The 18,170-nt window shown below is 38.8% G+C and overlaps 1 protein-coding gene across 19 annotated transcripts in view; it reads right to left on the minus strand.

The window, feature by feature from the left end:
* Positions 1–18,170, minus strand: part of JADE1 (jade family PHD finger 1) — a 300,977-nt gene that overhangs the window by 207,302 nt on the left and 75,505 nt on the right. Inside the window, exons 3-4 of one of the 19 annotated variants that reach the window (XR_008703418.1) lie at positions 9,097–9,184; positions 5,403–5,806 (exon numbers count right to left, since the gene is read on the minus strand). The exons of 12 other annotated variants lie outside the window; for them this stretch is intronic. The gene's annotated coding sequence lies outside the window, so the exon portion shown is untranslated. Of the gene's footprint in view, positions 1–5,402; positions 5,807–9,096; positions 9,185–9,238; positions 9,672–13,252; positions 14,284–16,742; positions 16,763–16,815; positions 17,142–18,170 lie in introns of those variants that run through there. 6 more of the 19 variants (XR_008703425.1, XR_008703417.1, XR_008703406.1 and 3 more) reach the window with 6 other exon arrangements.

The raw sequence follows: 18,170 nt of genomic DNA on the forward strand, positions 1-18,170 counted from the left end.
AACAATTTATATTTAAGTGAAAATATATCTGTTACACTTCAAAAGTAGAAAATGATAATAAAGAGAATGATAGTATAGCTTCTGTGTCTGTCCAGTGTTCACTTTTTCTTTGCACGTCTGCCTGTGCCTCTGTGCACATACGTACACACATGTAGGATCCCTGGCCAGAGAAGAGTTCTTTCTTGTGTGTTCACAAAGAGATGAGAATTTTAAGCTCAGAACCTCTTGAAAATGAGAAACTTTTCTTGGCAGACAATCAACTGATTCTGAGTGAACAAAGCTGACAGAGCCCTTCTCCTTGGTTCTTTTTGTTCATATTGTTCACCCTCACACAAGGAGGGCTGCTAGGGAAGGTAAGAGGACCCTCAAATAAGATGAAGGTGAATTTTTCTGGACTAGCTGCCAAGCAGTGCTAAGCTTCAGTTAACCTGTTACCTCTCTTCCTTGCCTCTGGCCCTCAGTTTTCCTTTTGTATCCTGAAAATAGCATTGACATTAAATTGGGTCAGTGGAAAAAAAAAATCAGTGACCAACTCCAGCTTATAATTTTGTTCCCCAAGAAAACATTTGGTAAATAGCCCTTATCTACAGTGTGCACTATATAAGGCTCCTAGGGTGGTAATTGAATATTTCACCTTAGGAAAAGATGCTGATTATTTTAGACTTGAATTTCCACAATCAGAAAATTCACCTAATGCCATTCTAATGTGCTATGTTTCACAAAAAGAGTTTTAAATGAATGTAAGTAGATATATACCCAATAGACGTCCTTGCAATATACACTATGGGACAAGCACAAGAATGTTCATAGAAGCACTATTCAAAATAAACTATCTGAAAATAGGCTAAGTGGAAATTTTCCTATTTCTGGATATAGCAAAATAAAGTGAGACATATGGTCATATATGAAATATTACAGAGCAGTAAAAATGAATGGACTACAGGTACATATGACAATATGGATGAATCTTTATTTTTTTGGCTGTGCTGGGTCTTAGTTGGGGCATGTGGTATCAGTTCCCTGACCAGGGATCAAATCTGGACTCCTTCCACTGGGAGTTCAGAGTCTTAGCCACTGGACCACCAGGGAAGCCCCCATACAGATGAATCTTAAACAACATAATATTGTGTGAAAAAGTAAGTTCCAAAACCTCAGGTATGCAGATGATGCATATCTAATGGCAGAAAGTAAAGAGACACTAAAGAGCCTCTTGATAAAGGTGAAAAAGGAGAGCAAAAAAGTTGGCTTAAAACTTAGTATTCAAAAAGTTAAGATCATGGCATTCGGTGTTATCATTTCATGGCAAATAGAAGGAGAAAAAGTGAAAATAATGACAGACTTCATTTTCTTGGGCTCCAAAATCACTATGGATGGTGACTGCAGCCATGAAATTATAAGACGCTTGCTCCTTGGAAGAAAAGCTATGACAAACCTAGACAGCATATTAAAGCAGAGACATCACTTACCCAAAAAGGTCCATATAGTCAAAGCTATGATTTTTCCTGAAGTCAAGTAGGATGTGAGAGTTAAGAAGACTGAGCACCGAAGAACTGATGCTTTCAGACTGTGATGCTGGAGAAGACTCTTGAGAGTCCCTTGAACAGTAAGGAGATCAAACCAATCCATCCTAAAGGAAATCAGTCCTGAATATTCATTGAAAGGACTGATGCTGAAGCTGAAGCTCCAATCCTTTGGCCACCTGATACAAAGAGCCAACTCATTGGAAAAGACCTTGATGCTGGGAAAGATTGAGAGCAGGAGGAGAAGAGGACAACAGAGGATGAGATGGTTGCATGGCATCATGGACTCAATGGACATGAGTTTTAGCAAACTCTGGGAGATAGGAAAAGACAGGGAAGCCTGGAGTACTGCAGCCCATGGAGTTGCAGAGTTGGACACGACTTAGCGACTGAACAACAACAACAATATCCCCTTTAAAGTAAAAAAGTAACTATGAAATTCATTTAGCAGGTGTATATATATACATATAGTGGTAAAACTATACAAAAATGCAAAAAAAATAGTGCTTATATTTGTAGTGAGTCAGAGAGATGGGATAGAAGAGCAGGACATAGGTAGATTTTTGTCAATGTTTCAAATATGAAATGTTAGTTCATGTTTGCTTATTATTAAATATTAATAATCAAAGAAATAAAGGGACATACTTAGGAAGAAAATCAACAAGAAATAAAGTATTGACAGAATATGTGGTGTTTACATAAAAATGCAGTAGGATACTGAGTTTTATGCAAAATAAAATAAGTAACAAAAGACTGAATGTATCATAAGGGCAACACATTACAGGATCTGGATCTGGCCACTTCTTTGATTGTCCTCATATGTGATCCTTCCCGAACTCCTTTGGGAGCCATCTCCCTTCTAGTTTGAATTCCTAACAGTGGAGATTCCTTATGACTTTATCATTCATCATTTCTCTTCTCTTGTCTGTTGGTAATCTCTCTTTGAAGAGTATATCCATTTGCATGTCTCTGCCTTTCAGATGACTCCTCAGATCTATCCATCCAATGATGAATTCCCACCAGCAGCACAATCCCAACTGCTCAGAGTATCTCTTCATGGATTCTAGTCATTTTCTCAAAGCTAATCACTGAGATGACCATGAACTAATTACATAAACTTTCTGATGTTAGCTTCCTCATCTTTGAAAATAAGTGTCTGTGAGTATAACTTTTAAAGTCCTTGAAGTGAAGTGAAGTGAAAGTCTCTCAGTCATGTCTGACTCTTTGAGATCCCATGGACTATACAGTCCATGGAATTCTCCAGGCCAGAATACTGGAGTGGGTAGCCTTTCCCTTCTCCAGGGGATCATCCCAACCCAGGGATCTAAGTTACTTTCAGTTCAGTCACTCAGTCATGTCCAGCTCTTTGTGACCCCATGGACTGTAGCATGCCAGACTTCTCTGTCCATCACCAACTCCCAGAGCCTACTCAAACCCATGTCCATTGCATTGATGATGCCATCCAACCATCTCATCCTCTGTCATCCCTTTCTCCTCCCGCCTTCAGTCTTTCCCAGCATCAGGGTGTTTCCTAATGAGGCTGTTCTTCACATCAAGTAGCCAAGTATTGGAGCTTCAGCATCAGTCCTTCCAATGAATATTCAGGACTGATTTCCTTTAGGATGAACTGGTTGGATCTCCTTGCAGTCCAAGGGACTCTCAAGAGTCTTCTCCAACACCACAGTTCAAAAGCATCAATTCTTTGGCGCTCAGCTTTCTTTATAGTCCAACTCTCACAACCATACATGACTACTGGAAAAACCATAGCTTTGACTAGACGGATCTTTGTTGGTAAAGTAATGCCTCTGCTTTTTAATATGCTGTCTAGGTTTCTCATAGCTTTTCTTCCAAGGAGCAAGCATCTTTTAATTTCATGGCTGCAGATACCAACCGCAGTGATTTTGGAGACCCCCAAAATAATGTCTCTCACTGTTTCCATTGTTTCCCTATCTATTTGCCATGAAGTGATGGGACCAGATGCCATGATGTTAGTTTTCTGAATGTTGAGTTTTAAGTCAACTTTTTCACTCTCCTCTTTCACTTTCATCAAGAGGCTCTTTAGTTCTTCTTCACTTTCTGCCATAAGGGTAGTGTCATTTGTGTATAGGGGGTTATTGATCTAAGGTCCTTATGATCTCTAAATTTGAATTTATAAATTATTGACTCTTCATCACATTAGTCATTTGTCCAGGATACTACCATGATTCTAGGCTTAACTTTGACATACTTCTAGTTTTGTTTATATCCAATCAAACCAAACTTTGTCATTTTTTAAATGCCTCTCAAATTTATCCCATTTTTTCCATTTCCCTGGTTTTACCTTAGCCCTGGACCTTATGAGTTTATACCTGAATTAATTTAAATATATTTTTAACAGATTTTCCTGCTTACCGTTCTCTTCCTTCTTTCAAGCCCTCTCATACATTACGTCTAGATTATTCATAGAAATAGCTTAAAACATTATGCCAGGCCAGCCATGATTCTTTATTACCTCATAAGCAATCCCAACCAGTCCATCCTAAAGGAGATCAGTCCTGAGTGTTCATTGGAAGGACTGATGCTGAAGCTGAAACTCTAATACTTTGGCCACCTGATTCAAAGAACTGACTCATTTAAAAAGACCCTGATGATGGGAAAGATTGAAGGTGGGAGGAGGAGGTGACAACAGAAGATGAGATGGTTGGATGGCATCACCGACTCAACGGACATGAGTCTGAGTAAACTCCAGGAGTTGGTGATGGACAGGGAGGCCTGGCGTGCTGCAGTCCATGGAGTCACAAAGAGCTGGACATGACTGAGCGACTGAACTGAGCTGAAGCAATCCCAATAGCCTTAACAACAAGTTTAAGATCCTACATAACTTCATAAAACCATCTCTCCAGCTTTTTCTCTTACCACTCTTCAGTACTTAAATCGCAGTGAAACTACCATCATCACTGTCACACAAATACACGCAATAGTTTCTACTTCTGAATAATTTATGTTAATTCCTCAAACCAAATGTTCTCTTCTTTTTTTCAACCAAAGATGCCCATTTTTTTCAAGAACCAACTATAATTTCACCTATGTACAGCTTTCTCCAACACCTCAAATCTCTGGTGAATTTTCTTTTCACCCAGATACCACAGCAATTTAATTTTCATTATGGACAATTGATAATTGCTCTTTCTCAAGTTACTGGGTTAAAAAAAAAATCTTTCAACTGAATTACAATATTCCTTAAGGCAGGAACTATGTCTCAAACCTTTTGTATAGTCCCCATCGTATTCATTCAGTAAATAGTTCAACCTGGTTTTAGAAAAGGCAGGGGAAACAGAGATCAAATTGCCAACATCCACTGGATCATCGAAAAAGCAAGTGAGTTCCAGAAAAACATCTATTTCTGCTTTATTGACTATGCCAAAGCCTTTGACTGTGTGGATCACGATAAACTGTGGAAAATTCTGAAAGAGATGGGAATACCAGACCACCTGACCTGCCTCTTGAGAAATTTGTATGCGGGTCAGGAAGCAACAGTTAGAACTGGACATGGAACAACAGACTGGTTCCAAATAGGAAAAGGAGTATGTCAAGGCTGTATATTGTCACCCTGCTTATTTAACTTATATGCAGAGTACATCATGAGAAATGCTGGGCTGGAAGAAACACAAGCTGGAATCAAGATTGCCGGGAGAAATACCAATAACCTCATATATGCAGATGACACCACCCTTATGGCAGAAAGTGAAGAGGAACTAAAAAGCCTTTTGATGAAGGTGAAAGAGGAGAGTGAAAAAGTTGGCTTAAAACTCAACATTCAGAAAACGAAGATCATGGCATCTGGTCCCATCACTTCATGGAAAACAGATGGGGAAACAGTGGAAACAGTGTCAGACTTTATTTTTGGGGGCTCCAAAATCACTGCAGATGGTGACTGCAGCCATGAAATTAAAAGACTCTTACTCCTTGAAAGGAAAGTTATGACCAATCTAGATAGCATATTCAAAAGCAGAGACATTACTTTGCCAACAAAGGTCCGTTTAGTCAAGGCTATGGTTTTTCCAGTGGTCATGTATGGATGTGAGAGTTGGACTGCGAAGAAAGCTGAGTGCCGAAGAATTGATGCTTTTGAACTGTGGTGTTGGAGAAGACTCTTGAGAGTCCCTTGGACTGCAAGGAGATCCAACCAATCCATTCTGAAGGAGACCAGCCCTGGGATTTCTTTGGAAGGAATGATGCTGAAGTTGAAACTCCAGTACTTTGGCCACCTCATGCGAAGAGTTGACTCATTGGAAAAGACTCTGATGCTGGGAGGGATTGGGGGCAGGAGGAGAAGGGGACGACAGAGGATGAGATGGCTGGATGGCATCACTGACTCAATGGACGTGATTCTGAGTGAACTCCGGGAGTTGGTGATGGACAGGGAGGCCTGGTGTGCTGCAATTTATGGGGTTGCGAAGAGTCGGACATGACTGAGTGACTGAATTGAACTGAACTGTGCCTTCAGAATCTGATGATTCATATCCTTCATCTATTCTGAAAAATTCTTAGGTCTTATTTCTTTGAATATTGTGTCTCTATGATGATCTCTACTCTCTATTTCTGGTATTCCAGATAATTCTTCTCATTCCTCCATATCTCTTACTCTTGTAAATATCCTTTTTCTATTTCCCAATTTACTAATTTTCCTTCTATTGTAGCCAATTTTCTATCTCTTACTCTTGTAAATATCTTTTTTCTATTTCCCAATTTACTAATTTTCCTTCTATTGTAGCCAATTTTCTATTTAACTGAATTTTTAAATCAAATAACTATATTTTGTATTTCTAGAAGTTCTATTTTATTCATTTTTTCAAAATTGTATTACCCTCCAAGCATCTTATTCTTTTCTTATGGTTTAATCCTTTTATGTCTTTAGCCATTTTAAAATGTTTATTTTATAATCTTAAGTCAGTAGTTCTATTATCTCAAATCTCTGGGAATTTAACTCTGCTGTCTTATTGTCTCTGTGGATTCTTACAGTGGAGTCCCTCTTCCTCCACATATGCTTTATAGTTTTTGATTGGATTCATCTTCAGCAAGGCTTTATCTGTAGGAATCTTTGCATAGATTACAATGAACTTATAGTTCTCCAAAGAAGGTCATTTGCTTCTACTGGGCAAATCTGTGTTATCTCTGGCTTTTTATGTGAATTTCTAGGCTGAAAATTTTTTTAGACAATTCAAGCAGTATAAATTAAAATCCAAACCTACATGAGAAATTTTTTTTTCCCCTCTATCCAAAGCCCAGGCCAAAACAGAAAAGCTTCCTTATCACTTCACAGTGTCCATAGTTGTTTCGTTTTTATTTTTGTTTTCTTTTATGGCAGGTTTAACCCTCAATGACCTTTGCTTTATGCATTGACCCCTTTTCCATCCCCTGCTTCACTGGCACTCAAGGCTTAACTTCCTGCATCCACCAGAAATCTCCTTTGAAGTTTGCTAGAATTCAGTTCACGCCTAGCTTTTTTATTTTTCTTCAATCTTAACTTTTATTTATTGGGGATTTACTTCTCATGCTGTAAGCTCAACTATGCATTTAATGCTATTTTTTTTTTTTTTCCAGAAGGATCCTCACATTATGTGATCTGCTTTATGCTACAATCTAAAATTCAAGCCCACTGTTTTAGATCTTGGTCTTGTTTCTTCACCAACTCCCAATGGACCTGGTGTTTCAGACTATTCTTTTCTTTCTGAAGCAGCCTAACCCAGGACTCAAACATTTTGAATTGCTTTCTCTCCATTCCTATGCCTGTGCCAACTTTCAGGGATACTGGCCAGACTCTGACCCTGATCTCTGCCTACCAAGAAGGGAGTACTGGCCAAAAAATAGTCTGTGTGTGTGTGTGTGTGTGTGTGCACAGTTGGGTCAGACTCTTTGTGACCCCATGGACTGTAGCCCACCAGGCTCCTCTGTCCATGGGATTTTCCAGGCAAGGATATTGCAGTGGGTTGCCATTTCCTTCTCCAGGTGATCTCTCCGATCCAGGATCAAAGCTGCATCTCTTGTGTTTCCTGCATCGGCAGGTAGATTCTTTACCACTAGTGCTACCTGTGCTGTGCTTAGTTGCTCAGTAGTGTCCAACTCTTTGCGACCCCATGGACTGTAGCTCTCCAGGCTCCTCTGCCCATGGGGATTTCTCCAGGCAAGAATATTAGAGTGGGTAGCCATGCCCTCCTCCAGGGGATCTTCCCAACCCAGGGATCAAACCCAGCTCTCCCACTGCAGGCGGATTCTTTATGTTGAGTTACCAGGGAAGTGCTACCTAGGAAGCCCTATTTCATTGCCATATTCATTGTCCCTTGCCTTCTGGTCCATCTTTAACATTGCCTCTTGAATGACATTTTCTAAAATTCAGATCTGATTATGTAACCCCCTTTATAAAATCTCCAGCACCAAGAAAGGATAGTTCTATTTTTTAAAAAGGCTATAATATTCAAACCTATTAATGTTATAAAAGTCAAAGAAAGGCTATAGAGTGTTCTAGATTAAAAGAGTAAAAGGACATAATAACTAAATGTGATTCTTTATCTTAGACTGGATCTTGTCCTGGAAGGGGCAAAATGCTATTAAAACATGTTATTGCTTCAGTAGACAAAACTGGCATATGAATTCCAAGTTAGATTAAAAAGTATTATATCAGTGTTCAATTTACTAAAGCTGGTAACTGTTGTGTGGTTATGAAGAGGACATCCCTATTTCTACAAAAAACACACAAAGGTATTTAGGAGAAGAGGATCATGATTCCACTTACTCTTGAGTGGTACAGGAAAACATATGTGTATGTATATGTGTACACACACTTATGTATGTATGCATTATAATGAGAGAGAGATCAAATAAAAAAGCAAATGGGACAAAATATTAACAATAAGTGAATCTGAGTAAAGGAGATATATATATGTGTGTGTGTTCCTTATATTATTAATACTCACAATTTTTCTGTAAATCTGAAGTTATTTACAAATAATTAAGGGTAAGAATGTTAAAACCTTTTGGAGCTTCCCTGGTGGCTCAGTGGTAAAGAATCCACCTGCCAATGCAGGAGACCAGGATTAAATTCCTGATCCGGGAAGATCCCACATGCCACGGAGCAACGAACCTGTACACCACAACTATCGATCCTCTGCTCTAGATCCCAGGAACCGCAGCTACTGAAGCCCAAGCACCCTAGAGCCTGTGTTCTGTAACAAGAGAAGCCACCGCAGTGAAAAGCCGGAACATTACACCTAGAAAGTAGTTCCCACTCTCCACAACGGGGAAAAGCCTGCACAGCTATGAAGACCCAGCACAGCCATTAACAACGGGGAAAAGCCTGCACAGCTATGAAGACCCAGCACAGCCGTTAAATTACCAAAAAAAACAAAAAAAAAAACCGCCTCTGCTGTTTCTCTGCTACCCAAGGATGTACATTAGATGCTTAATAGCCTGGCTTCAATGTCTTTCCTAGCTGCATCTGTTCCCATTGGCCTTCTCACACCCCAGTAAGCAGCCCAGTGTTTCCCAATCCCCAAATTCAGATCACAGCTTCTTGCCTTGCACAAGCAAGTCCCTATACCTGGAGTATTTTTGTGCTCCTTCCTGCTCAGAAAATTTTCATTTCTTCAAGCTCCAGTTCAAAATTTTCTTTCCTCCAAGAAAGTTCCCTGAAAAAGTTTATGGAAAGCTTTAAAAACAAAAGTAAGATGCTCAGAAAGCTAGGAAGAAATAAACAATATATTTTCTTTAAAAGAAGAAACGTGGAAAACAAAAGATTGAGAGAGTTGGCTAATTTCATTTTATACTTTAAAAAATTTTCTGTATGGTTCAGCATGAAAAGGTGAAGTGAAAGTGTTAGTCACTCAGTTGTGTCCGACTCTTTGCAACCCCATGAACTGTAGCCCATCGGCTCCTCTGTCCATTGGAATTCTCCAGGCAAGAATACTGGAGTGGGTAGACATTAACTTCTCCAAGGGATCCTCCGGACCCAGAGATTGAATCCAGGTCTCCTGCATTGCAGGCGGATCCTTGCTGCTGCTGCTGCTGCTGCTAAGTCGCTTCAGTCGTGTTCGACTCTGTGCGACCCCATTGACGGCAGCCCACATAGCTTCAAAGTCTTCCACTCAACCTGGAACTTGTATTTGAAATTTTCTCCTATATCACAATATGCTATGTTATATTACAACAATATTTTGTACATCCTGTAAGATAACATGTGTATTACTAGTTCTTTGAGCATTGGTTTCACCAGTCACAATGTGGAGTGGCAACTATCTTATTCATTTTTACATCCTAACATTTGGCAAGATACTTAGGATGTAGAGGATTCTAAATAAACAGAATAATCATTGTATAAAACAACAACCTAAGCACCAAATTTAATTTTAACATGCATACACACACATCCTCCAACCTTAACACTGCTAGTAAATAAATAGCAAACACTTGGCAAAAATGTTTTCACTGGACCTACTCCTTCCCATGGGCAATCTAGTAAATACAATCCACTTTTCGCCAGTTCTCACTAGGTAAAATGATGTGTAATGGCTAAGTGAATAAATGGCTATAGGCCTATACATATTGAGGCCTTTAAAGAGCAAATTTACATAAAGCCAAATCTAGATATGGTCAGAAATCAAAAATCCCACCAGACGCAAAGCAATTTGTAACAAAATCCCATTTTAAGTCTATTTGTCTTTGGTTTCTTAGACTGTTGAAAATACTTCTGACTCTAGGTACATCAGTTTTTGAACAAACATCAGCATCTGTGTAGCTAGATTTGCCAGATAAATGTATGTATTCATTCGCCCCCGTATTTAGAAAATCTGTAATTTTGTACTTTGAATTCATGAAGACAATTATATTAGTAGATATTTAAATAAGCACCATTCATGGTTCTAGGTTTTCTAGAGAATAAAGAGAAGAGAGCCTTCTAGGATTTAAATTTAAATTAAAAATCAAGTAAACTTATATTTTTATAGTCCGCAAACCACTTGGAAATGGTACAACTTTCCCAAATGTAATTTAAATCGTAGCTAAGAATATCCTAGCATATCAGTTGTTTCCTGGAATTTTAACTAATACTGGAAGAGATGTGAAGAGACATTTTCTTTTAAGGATGGAGTTAAATAATGGTTAAGAATTTTATTTTTTATAACAAAGCTATAATATTGAGTAAAATTTTATTGCATTTTAGTGCAATATAAAGTCTATAGATTCTGATATTAATCTAGGTGTCTCAGACCACAGTCTTTATAAGCAAAAGGTCTCACCTCTTATTTCACTGAATCTCCCATTCATGTTACAATTCATGGCATTTGATTTCTTTTAGTATGGCTAGTCTTTTCACAAGCTAAAAATTAAAGATGTGCTGCAACTAGAGTTCTTGAATTACAAAGCTCAATGATTATATTTGATATAAGCTCTTCCAATCTACAATTAGGGACTAATGAGGACATGCTGTTGACTCAAAAAGGTTGAGAAGCTTACATTTGATGACCCAGGATAAATTCCAACTCCTTGAGTTCTAATAATAAGCCACAGCACATTATTTTCTTTCTTTCACTTGACCTTTGCCCCACGTATGACATATAACTCAGAACTAGAGATATGTTTCCTGGAAAAAGAAGAAAATTAGAGCAAACATAATTGCTGTCAGCAAACACTTTGCAGACCTTGGCTCCAGAGGGCAGAGCCCATGGGTAGAAATTCATAGGGATAACAATACCAACTCAATGTAAAGACTTTCCAATATGAAAAGCTACCACATAATAGAATGGGCTGCTTTCCAACTTCCTGTCAGGCTAACTATTTAAGCAGCAGCAGGTGACCACCTACAAGGCTGTTGTCAAGGCGACTCCAACACTGGACCAGGCACTGCCGCAGTCATCGAAAGTCTAAAACTGTGTAATTCTGTAATATTAGAGATTTAATGCTTACAGTATTATTGTCATTCAGTCTAGTTCCTGTTACTATCAAAGTCTTGCTGACATTTTTATCTGTATAGGTTAAAGTCACTGAAAATGGTCAGTGCACCTGACCTAAATGTCAGTTTCCTGATCTAGAGAGTGAGAGGGTTGATGAAATGATCTCCAGAATTACATCTACTTCTAGCCACATTCTGAAATCCATAGGAGGAGGGTATTTACCTCACTAACACTTTTGGAGTAACATGTAAGAAATTTAATAAATGCATGCTGTTTTTCAACAACACACAAACTTTGGGAATCTATTCTTTGTAACTGATTTTAGTCATTTGGATTGCTTTTGTCAGTGGGAAAGACAATGTCACATAATTAAAATAATAATCTTAATAATTTGTGTTTGTTATTCTGTGACAAAACCTCCAGCTTTATTTTGTCAGAAGTAAATTACAAATAGCACATTACTTGCAGCTCCTACAATTTTTCACAATTTAAAAATTGAGGGTGTGTTGCAACCAGAGTTCTTGAATTTCAGGCTTAATGATTATATTTGATATAAGATCCTCTGATCTACAATTAGAGACTTATGAGGATATGCTGTTGACTTAAAAAGGTTGAGAATCTTGTATGTAATGACCCAGAGTAAATTCTAATTCCATGAGTTCTAATAATGTCACAGCACTATACACACACATATATATACACATATGCTGCTGCTGCTGCTAAGTCGCTTCAGTCGTGTCTGACTCTGCGCAGCCCCATAGACAGCAGCCCACCAGGCTCCCCCATGCCTGGGATTCTCCAAGCAAGAACACTGGAGTGGGTTGCCATTTCCTTCTCCAGTGCATGAAAGTGAAAAGTGAAAGTGAAGTCGCTCAGTCGTGTCCAACTCAGCAACCCCATGGACTGCAGCCTACCAGGCTCCTCTGTCCATGGGATTTTCCAGGCAAGAGTACTGGAGTGAGGTGCCATTGCCTTCTCCAATATACACATATGCATGTATACAAATACACACACATATATACACACATATGTCTCTAGGAGATGTACATCTTTACCTGACCAGCAAGTGATACCTGCCACATATACAGGATTGCCAATACTCCATTCACTAAGACTGCATTAACACTAAGTCACTGAGCTTCCTAATACCTCATGTGGACTCCTTCACCCTAATCTGTGGTATTCTTGACACCTAACCTCTGAGATAACCAACACACCAGCAGGTATTGAAGTTAAATCCTCTGGGACCAATGCTACACATTGAATGTGGACTGTGAGATTGAGAAACTGAATCTTATTTTTTAAATTAATTAATTTATTTTAATTGGAGGCTAATGACTTTACAATATTACAGTGGTTTTTGCCATACATTGGCATGAATTAGCCATGGGTGTACATGTGTCCCCCATCCTGAACCCTCCCCCCACCTCCCTCCCCATCCCATCCCTCAGGGTTGTCCCAGTGCACCAGCTTTGAGTGCCCTGGAGAAACCAAATTTTAAAAGTGATTTAATTTTAACTCCTCTAAATAATCACACAGTTTGTGGCACATATTTCCTGGCGTAGCTTTAGGTCTTACTCAAGCCCAACTTCTTTAGGGCAGACTTATCTAATTCCCATCTGGGTTCAGAGTCCTCTCCCTCATGACCCTCATCCCTGCCTATAGTACCTAGCTTACTTTGTACATTCATTGCACGATTATTTTTCATTGCGGCTGCGTTTGCTCACCATTATATCTCGCCATCTAGCATAGCTCCTGGCACACCAAAAGTATTTCTCAATGTATGAATGAATGAATGAACATTGTGACAGAAGAAGAGAGGGCACAGATTAAAACTGCTGCCAATAATCTTTGATGGATAATCCTTTGCAAAGAAAGATGGCTGTGCTACTCGAGTTACGGGTGGCATGAACAAGAAAACTGGACAACCCATGTCCCATGTCTACTGGGCTGCACTGGTGCCAATGGATGCAAGGACAGACAACGCTGACACTTGAACGCAAGCTCCTTGCTCTCAGACTATAGGTATCATCTCATTATCCACCACCATCTACCAGGTTACCAACTGCCAAATTTCAACTGTCAAAACAATATCCTTTTCCAGGAGAGCTAAGAGCCTGATAATTTATTCTGATATACTTATACTCGGGCTGCTACTGACTTTTCATAATTTTAAAAATACTGGGGTAATGTATTCAAAAGTAAAGCACATTATTTCAACACCTGATTTACTCAATTTAACATATGGCTTATATCTAAATGTGTTTGAAAAAGATTATACATTCTCAAATGAATAGAATTATAATTTCCCCTATTTAAGGGTTACATAATTAAATGTAGGCATGTAATTTTTGTGGAAACAGACATAATATCATCTAGAACATCCTAAAATATTCCTGTTGCATCTCCTACTGATATCTCCTCAGGAAAAAAATAGGAAAAATTAACCTCAAGGAGAATCCTCCACATCTAACACCCTAATTCTTCCTGTGAGAAGTTTGAAAATTCCTTTCTAAAGTCAAAAATTCTTGAGGACTCTCCATTTTATTGTAATTATATTTTCAGCATTCAGTTGAATGAGAAAACATGTAACAAAAAGGCTTCTGTAAACCCACTAATGTTCTGAAATGAGTAATCACTACAGGATTTATACTTCCTTCTTGGCTCAGACAGGTAAAGAATCCACCTGCCAATGCAAGAGTTGCGGGTTTGATCCCTGGGTTGAGAAGATCCCTGAAGAAGGCAATTGCAATCCACTCCAGTATTCCTGCCTGGGAAATCCCATGAGCAGAGGAGCCTGTTGGGTGACAGTCCACGAGGTCACAAATAATCAGATATGACTAAAACACACAAATATATGCATCGTATTACTTATTTACAATAAAAACAATGTTTGCAGTGAAAACACATGCTTGCTCATCTAACTCCATTATTTTCACCACAGCTCACAGCCCTTAGGTGGGGGGAACATTAGGAAAGAGTTTTAAGCATATTTACTGTTATATATTCAGTGGTTCAATATCTCGAAAAATGGAAGGAAGAGGAAAATGGAGTAACTGAGCAGAGACAATCTTAGGCAAAACACACATGCAAAAAATTTTTTTTCCTCTTATATGTACTTTTCACAAGGGAATTATAGACTTGGAGACATTCCAAGAGTTTATCTGAGCTGTTTTCCTACAGTGCAATGGAACTGTATCTAAATCATTCATAATAGAAATAGCCAGATGATTTAGGGGCATTCAGCAATGAAACAATGCTACTATTTTACACTGGTTTTTAACATATTAAAAAAATAACAGTACTACCTCTCTAGTTATGAATATAGCCATTGAAATTTTTCTACTTCTACTACTTATAAGTGTGTTAAAGAGTACAAAAGGCTAGTCAATCAGGGTCTGTTCACAATAGACCAGCCTACCAGTCAGATCATTTCCTACATAGTAGCCTTTTGCTGATTCAAATTGTACTTCAGCCACAGGGCATTCACTCATGACATTTCTTCCACTCCTTTTATGATAATGGTTTGTATCAATCTGGTTTTTGCATGTAAATCTCTTCATTCTTAGAAGAACTCCATCTCACCCTACCTAGTTATGACAAGCATAAGTACCCATTTTAAGAGCTCTTTGGGTTTTGCAAAATGTGGTATGTTGCATTTGTATTTCAATAGAAACATACCCAGATGAGGATGAAAAAGCAAACTTTCTTTGTACAGTACTCATAGGGCTAAGCTATTAAATGATGCTCCATTTGTAGTTAATTTTCCTACATCTTCAAGCTGTAGTTTCCTATATCTTCAAGTTCAAGTTATAGAGCTTCTGGTTTTGTAAGGCATCTTAAATAATTCATAGAGAAACAGCTGCTCCTGTCAGACCAGGTCTGTTTGTATAGATTGTGCTGATTCCGGACTTCTGAATCATAAACTCACTTCCTTCTTGATCATGTACTCTGATGATGCTTAAGGTGAGTCTCTATCTTGTGATCCTTCCTGACTCAAGTCCTTTACAAAAAAATCCCATTTTGCCTATATCTTTGAAGACTTATGTTTTACTGGTAGAATTTTGTGCTTATTCAACCTCTAAGGTTCAGCTCAGTTCAGTTCAGTCACACAGTCGTGTCCGACTCTTTACGACTCCATGAAAAACAGCACACCAGGCCTCCCTGTCCATCACCAACTCCCGGAGTTCACTCAGACTCACATCCATCGAGTCAGTGATGCCATCCAGCCATCTCATCCTCTAGCGTCCCCTTCTCCTCCTGCCCCCAACCCCTCCCAGCATCAGAGTCTTTTCCAATGAGTCAACTCTTCACATGAGGTGGCCAAAGTACTGGAGTTTCAGCTTCAGCATCATTCCTTCCAAAGAAATCCCAGGGCTGATCTCCTTCAGAATGGACTGGTTGGATCTCCTTGTAGTCCAAGGGACTCTCAAGAGTCTTCTCCAACACCACAGTTCAAAAGCATCAATTCTTTGGCGCTCAGCCTTCTTCACAGTCCAACTCTCACATCCATACATGACCACAGGAAAAACCATAGCCTTGACTAGACGGACCTTTGTTGGCAAAGTAATGTCTCTGCTTTTGAATATGCTATCTAGGTTGGTCATAACTTTCCTTCCAAGGAGTAAGCGTCTTTTAATTTCATGGCTGCAGTCACCATCTGCAGTGATTTTGGAGCCCCCCAAAATAAAGTCTGACACTGTTTCCACTGTTTCCCCATCTATTTTCCATGAAGTGATGGGACCAGATGCCATGATCTTCGTTTTCTGAATGTTGAGCTTTAAGCCAACTTTTTCACTCTCCACTTTCAGTTTCATCAAAAGGCTTTTTAGTTCCTCTTCACTTTCTGCCATAAGGGTGGTGTCATCTGCATATCTGAGGTGATTGATATTTCTCCCGGCAATTTTGATTCCAGTTTGTGTTTCTTCCAGTCCAGCATTTCTCATGATGTACTTTGCATATAAGTTAAATAAGCAGGGTGACAATATACAGCCTTGACGTACTCCTTTTCCTATCTGGAACCAGTCTGTTGTTCCATGTCCAATTCTAACTGTTGATTCCTGACCTGCATACAGGTTTCTCAAGAGGCAGGTCAGGTGGTCTGGTATTCCCGTCCCTTGAAGAATTTTCCACAGTTTATTGTGATCCACATAGTCAAAGGCTTTGGCATAGTCAATAAAGCAGAAATAGATGTTTTTCTGGAACTCTCTTCCTTTTTCAATGATCCAGCGGATGTTGGCAATTTGGTCTCTGGTTCCTCTGCCTTTTCTAAAACCAGCTTGAACATCAGGAAGTTCACGGTTCACATATTGCTGAAGCCTGGCTTGGAGAATTTTGAGCATTACTTTACTAGCATGTGAGGTGAGTGCAATTGTGCAGTAGTTTGAGCATTCTTTGGCACACAGTGGCAATTTGAGCAGTAGCAACTGTCCAGATAGCAAAATGCATGCCCCATTTCTATACAGCCAGGTTACACAGCATGCTGCAGGAAGAGCTCTGAACTACTCCTGACTCCTTTATGTTGATTGGTAATTCATGTTCCTCTGTTAATTCCACAATTACTACTAACTGTTGCATATCACAACTCATAAAAGACTATTTTCCAGGGAGTTTCCTCATTGCCCAGTAGTTAGGACTTGGTGCTTTCACTGCTGTGGCCTAGGTTCCATACTTGGTTGGGGAACTGAGATCCCACCAACTGCACAGTTCAGAAAAAAAAAAAAAAAAAAAAAAGAACTATTTCCTAGACTCTTACAGAATTTTGGGTACTCATTTGTCGAATAAATTAATGAATTAATTTACAGTCTTAGATGAGAAAACCAAAGGACTTGATCTCTTTTCTGTAACCACAGCATTTACAGGCTGCCTTCCACATAGTGTCACCTCCTTTCCTAGAATTTCAGTGTGAAGTCAACATGTCCCAGGAATGGGACACGTGTGTCAAAACAATACTGTACTGTGAAATATAAGTTGTCAAGCTATTTGTGTGAAACACTGTAAAATTTTCTTTAATATGTAAACTAAAATCAAAGGCAACGTCTGAGTGTCATCCCATGAAGCCATCTGTGGCCACTATTCCCAGGGATGGCTTCCGCCACAGCCACACTTCACTCTCTCTCTCTGCCTCCTCTAACCAAAATCTGAGGTGACTCTTCACTTACCTAGCCCTTATTATTTTTTTTTATCTTGGTTTCAATAAAAACACGTGGAATACCTCAAATAATTCATTTCTCACTCTATGAATACCAATCCAAAGAATGATTTCTAAAGAATTATTAAAGCACATACAAGAATTTACATTATATCCAGTAGGTAGGAATCGATTGAAAATATTATCAGTGCTTTATAGTGTGGGGGGAAATCCTAGATTTTTAACATTAAGACTATAAATAAAATCGTGGGCAGGGATGGATGCCCTTTTTATATAGCTGGTCAACATTTTTTCATTTCATTTTAATACACAAATTTATGGTTTTAAGTTAAATTCTGCATTCAGTTGGCATAAAATATCAGCATAGCTGGAAAGCATTTTTGCATTTTACATGATAATATCTTTACCCTCACATAGTTTGTGGCTTTGAAAATAATTTTAATAATTTGGTATCTTGTGGTTAATACATCAGACTGAATATATAGGTAACATATACATGTTTATATACATTTAATTATAATCCACCTGAAGCTATACTGAGAAAAAAACCTCTATATAACAAATATATGTACAAGC

This window comes from Bubalus kerabau, chromosome 16, assembly GCF_029407905.1.
Source record: "Bubalus kerabau isolate K-KA32 ecotype Philippines breed swamp buffalo chromosome 16, PCC_UOA_SB_1v2, whole genome shotgun sequence".
Classification (NCBI taxonomy): domain Eukaryota; kingdom Metazoa; phylum Chordata; class Mammalia; order Artiodactyla; family Bovidae; genus Bubalus; species Bubalus kerabau.